Genomic DNA, 5,898 nt, shown 5'->3' with positions numbered 1-5,898 from the left:
GCGCCATTGCACTCCAGCCTGGGTAACAACAGCGAAACTCCGTCTCAAAAAAAATAAAATAAAAAAAGAAGGAGAAGGTACATGAAGAAAAGATGACACAAGCATGGCCACAAGGCCAGGCGTGGTGGCTCACGCCTGTAATCCCAGCACTTTGAGAGGCCGAGGTGGGCAGATCACCTGAGGTCAGGAGTTTGAGATCAGCCTGGTCAACATGGTGAAACCCCATCTCTACTAAAAATACAAAAATCAGCCAGGTGTGGTGGTGAGTGCTTGTAATCCCAGCTAATAGGGAGGCTGAGGCAGGAGAATTGCTTGAACCTGGGAGGCGGAGGCTGCAGTGAGCCGAGCCAAGATTGCATCACGGTACTCCAGCCTGGGCGACAGATTGAGACAAGGTTTTTTTTTTTTTAAAAAAAAAAAGGGCTGGGCACAGTGGCTCACACCTGTAATCCCAGCACTTTGGAGGCTGAGGCGGGCAGACCACAAGGTCAAGAGATCAAGACCGCCCTGCCCAACATGATGAAACCCCGTATCTACTAAAAATATATTTTTAAAATTAGCTGGACGTGATGGTGCGTGCCTGTAGTCCCAGCTACTTGAGAGGCTGAGGCAGGAGAATCCCTTGAACCTGTAAGGTGGAAGTTGCAGTGGGCCGAGATTCCGCCACTGCACTCCAGCCTGGCAACAAAGCGAGACTCCATCTCCAAAAAAAAAAAAAAAAAAAATTGCTGGTGGGTGGCTTACACTTATAATCCCAGTACTTTGGGAGGCTGAGGCAGATGGATCATGAGGTCAGGAGTTCGAGACCAGCCTGGCCAGCATGGTGAAACCCCATCTCTACTAAAAATACAAAAATTAGCCGGTGTGGTGGCAGGCGCCTGTAATCCCAGCTACTCAGGAGGCTGAAGCAGGAGAATTGCTTGAATCTGGGAGGTGGAGGTTGCAGGGAGCTGAGATTGAGACTGCACTCCAGCCTGGTGTCAGCAAGACTCCATCTCAAAAAAAAAAGGTCACGAGTTGGTGATTGTTGCATGATGGTACATGGGTGTTCATTATATTGTTTTGTTTGTGCATGAGTCTGTTTGAAATTTTCCGCAATAAAAAGTGGGTTTTCTTTTTTAAGTCAGTATGATGAGTCAAACATTTTTATCCTTTGAAAAAAATAAGGATTGGGAGCACATGATCTATGAAGCCCCTCCTAAAACACACAACATCTCTCTAACTAAAAATAACCAGCCTGGGCAATATAGCAAGACCTTATCTCCCACAAATTAAAAAATTAGCCAGGTGTGGTGGTATACCCTTCTAGTTCCAGCTATTTAGGAGGCTGAGATGAGAGGATCACTTGAACCTAGGAAGTGGAGGCTGCAGTGAGCTCTCATTGCGCCACTGCACTCCAGCCTGGGTGACAGAGGGATAACCTGTCTCTTAAAACAAACAAGCAAACAAATGTCAGAATGCGGTGGCTCATGCCTGTAGTCCCAGCACTTTGGGAGGCTAAGGTGGGTGGCTTGCTAAAAGCCAGGAGATAGACGCCAGCCTGGCCAACATGGTGAAACCCCACCTCTACTAAAAATACAAAAATTAGCTGAGCGTGGTGGTCGCTGCCTGTAATCCCAGCCACTCAGGAGGCTGAGACAGGAGAATCGCTTGAACCCGGAAGGCAGAGGTTGCAGTACCAGTGCACTCCAGCCTGGGCGACAGAGCAAGACTCTATCTCAAAAACAAAAAAACAAAAAAAAAAAAGAAAGAAAGAAAAAAATAAAGAAATAAATCCCTGCATGTACCTGGTTGTTTCCTCAAAGTGCTGTGTGCAGTTTCCAGGTACCGTGTGTTGGAGCGTCTCAGCGCTGGCTGTGCAGATCCAGATGTCCCTCATGTATGTCCCTTTAGAGTGGCAGACCACTCTTCGGAGTCCAGCTTCCCTTGCTCCTCTCTCTTTACCACCTCCAAATTGCCCCCAGGTTGGGTGAGGAGCATGTTGGCTGGGACTCATCCAGGCCACACACTGACCTCTGCCACCACACTGGGGGCAGTCTTTGCCACCAGGAAAAATGGCTGGGAGCCAGGACCCACAGGCTGGAAGCACCAGAGATGGTGTCACCACCATTTAAAAAAATTTCCACTGACCGGCAGCCAGGTGCGGTGGCTCACACCTGTAATCCCAGCACTTTGGGAAGCCAAGGTGGGCGGATCACCTAAGGTCAGCAGTTTGAGACCAGCCTGGCCAACATAGTGAAACCCCCTCTCTACTAAATACAAAAAATTAGCCTAGTGTGGTGGCAGATGCCTAAGCTCAGCTACTCGGGAGGCTGAGGCGGGAGAATCACTTGAACCTGGGAGGTGGAGGTTGCAGTGAGCTGAGATTGTGCCGCTGCACTCCAGCCTGGGTGACAGAGCAAAACTCCATCTCAGAGGAAAAAAAAAATTTCCACTGACCAAGTGGTGACCTTGTACATGTTTTTTGATGTTCCTGCCTTAAAGCCCAGGAATGGGTGGGACAGCAATGTGTCCACATTCCAGAAATTTCAGAGTAATGAGGGGGAAACCTGAAAAGATTAGAACTAGGGGGGAAATTTTAAAGATGCGCACTATTTATTTCATTGCCCATGTAGGTCTGAAGTTATTTTGCTTGTTTGGTAACATCAAATGGAGCCTTGTATTTGGGTCATAAAGCCATCACGGTTGGTCTACTTACAGATAGGAAAATCTAAAAAAATGGAGAACACTTTCCCCCCATTTTGAGATTGGTGGCTAGGGGAGCAAAAAGGCCTACAGCAACAGGGTGCCATGGCACATGCCTGTAATCCCAGCACTTAAGGAGGGTGAGACAGGTGGATCACTTGAGGCCAGGAGTTCGAGACCAGCTTGGGCAACACAGTGAGACCCCCACCTCTGCAAAAAATAAAAAATAATAATTATCCAGGCATGGTGGCACATACCTGTAGTCCTAGCTACTCAGGAGGCTGAGGTGGGAGGATCGCTTGAGCCCAGGATTTCAAGGCTACAGTGAGCTATGATCACACCACTACACTTCAGCTTGGGCAGCAGAGGGAGACATCTTGTCCAAACAAAAAACAAAAATCTCTCTACAATTGAACTCATTATCTTCCCCAACCAGCCCTCATGTCTTAGACTGTCCATCTCAGCCAGTGGCATCACATTCAGTCTGCCAAGGCAGAAATTTTGTGTGTGTGTGTGTGTGTGTGTGTGTGTGTGTGTGATGGAGTCTTGCTCTGTCTCCCAGGCTGGAGTACAGTGGCACAATCTTGGCTCACTGCAACCTCTGCCTCCCAGGTTCAAATGATTCTCCTGCATCACCCACCCGAGTAGCTGGGATTTAATGCAAGTGCCACCATGCCCGGCTAATTTTTGTATTTTTAGTAGGGATAGGGTTTCGCAATTGTTCAGGCTGGTCTCAAACTCCTGAGCTTAGGTGATCCTCCCGCCTTAGCCTCCCAAAGTCCTGGAATTACAGTTGTGAGCCACGGTGCCTGGCCCCAAGGCAGAAATCTCTATGTGGAAGTACATGATTTTTTTCTCTCTCACACACATCCATTATTAATTAGGATGTCAGCTTACCCCTTTCCAAACAGACCCAGGCTGGGCATGGTTGCTCATGCCTGTGATCCCAGCACTTAGGGAGGCCGAGAGGGGGTAGATCACTTGAGTTCAGGAGTTTGAGTCCAGCCTGGTCAACATAGTGAAACCTAATTTCTACTAAAAATACAAAAATTAGCTGGGCGTGATGGTGGGCACCTTTAGTCCCAGCTACTTTGGGAGGCTGAGGCAGCAGAATCGCTTGAACCTAGGAGGCAGAGGTTGCAGTGAGCTGAGATCGCACCACTGCACTCCAGCTCAGGTGACGGGGTGAGACTGTCTCAAAGAAAAAACAAAAGAAAACAAACCTCACACCCAAAGAACAATGGTTTAACCTAAATGGGGGGTTTCTTCTTGCTCACATAAGGGTCCAGCATTTGTAATCCATAGCAGATATGGAGGCTGCAGTTCATCAGGAGCCAGGCTCTTCCTAGCTGACTACTCTGCTATTCCTAGGGTCCTGCTTTTTTTCTACAAGGCCTGAGGGGCTTTACCATCAGGTCCACTTTGTACTCACCAGACTGATGCTTGCCTAGGATGCAACAGACATGACACTCAAAATACCTAAGAGGTAGTGGTTTTATTAGATTGAACCTTATGAAATTGCCATTTCGGGGTCAAATATAATAGAATATTGGCAATTTTATGTCATTCAACCCAATGGTAGCTCTACTTTACAAGATAAAATCTCTGGCACACAGAGAAGTCAAGTAACCTGCCCAAAGTCACACAGCAAGTGAATGGCAGAGAAGGGCTTCAAATCCAGAGCCTCCCTGAAAGCTGTGCCCAAGGAAGATTCTTCAGTAAATAAGGCTTTGTTCCTGTCCCCCGAGCACTTATAACCTAGTTGCAAGGTAACATATGAATACTGGAATGCTAAATCGCAGTTCAAGAGAGAAACAACAGTTTGATACAGATACATAAGAAAGTCATGAGACTGGGCATGGTGGCTCACGCTAGTAATCCCAACACTTTGGGAGGCAGAGGCAAGCGAATCACTTGAGCCCAGGAGTTCGAGAATAGCCTAGGCAACATGGCGAAAACCCGTCTCTACTAAAATATACAAAATAGCCAGGCATGGTGACACATACCTGTAGTCCTAGTTACTCAGGAGGCTGAAGTGGGAGAATTGCTTGAATCCAGGAGGCAGAGGTTGCAGTGACCCAAGATCCCTCCCACCACTGTACTCCAGCCTGGGTGACAGAGTGAGACCCTGTCTCAAAACAAAACAAAACAAACAAACAATGTATATATATATAAAAGGAGGTCACCAACAATCCAATTAACTGGTAGAATAAGACCCTTTTTTTTTTTTTTTTTTTAGGGTCGGATTTCCCTACCACCCCGGCTGGAGGGCAGGGGCAAGATCAAGGCCCACTGAAATCTCTGCCTCCTGGGGCTCAAGCAATCCTTCACCTCAGTCTCTGAGAAGCTGGGACTCCAGGGGCACACCACCACACCTGGCTAGTATTTTTTGTACTTTTGTAGAGTCCGGGGTTTCACCGTGTTGCCCAGGCTGGTCTTGAGCTCTTGAACTAAAGTGATCCACCCACCTCCACCTCCCAAAGTGCTGGGATTATAGGTTTGAGCACTCACCCAGCCAGTGTTACAACTTTAATTGAATCTTCTGTGCACAGCCACAGCACAGGTACTGCTCCTTGCAGAGCAGGGATAACCCATAAGCAGTGTGCCCAGAATAGCAGCTTAGAGGCAGGGCTGCGCTCATTTATACCCATTTTTTTCTTTCTTTCTTTTTGCCCTCCTCCTAATTGTATATACCATCTTTAATTATATGCAAATTAAGGGGCGGCTTATGCAGAAATGTCTGGGATGAGGGTGGTAACTTCCAGGTCGGTAGGTGGTTGCCATGGAAAGGGAGATAATTTCTGGGCGTTGTCATGGCAATGGTAAACTGACATGGCACTCTGGAAAGGATGTCTTATGGAAAGCTGCTTCTGTTCCAACCCATTTTTGGTCTGGTGTCCATGCCTTGCCTCTGGAGTTGAGTCCTGCCTCTTACCTCAATCAGATATTTTTTTTTTTTTTTTCTTTTTTTTTTTTTTTTTTGTAAGATAGGGGGTCTCACTCGTTGCCCAAGCTGGATGCAGTGGTACGATCATGGCTCACTGCAACCTCAGCCTTCTAGGTTCAGGAGATCCTCCCACCTCAGCCTCCCTAGTAGCTGGGACTACAGTGCACACCACCACACCCGGCTAATTTTTGTATTTTTTGTAGAGATGGAATTTCACCATGTTGTCCAGGCTGGGATAATTCTTTTTTTTTTTTTTTTTTTGAGAC

The sequence above is a fragment of the Sapajus apella genome, unplaced genomic scaffold (genome assembly GCF_009761245.1).
Source record: "Sapajus apella isolate SASKATOON/1434 unplaced genomic scaffold, GSC_monkey_1.0 scaffold88, whole genome shotgun sequence".
NCBI classification, from domain to species: Eukaryota; Metazoa; Chordata; class Mammalia; order Primates; family Cebidae; genus Sapajus; species Sapajus apella.
This window is presented reverse-complemented; position numbering follows the sequence as displayed.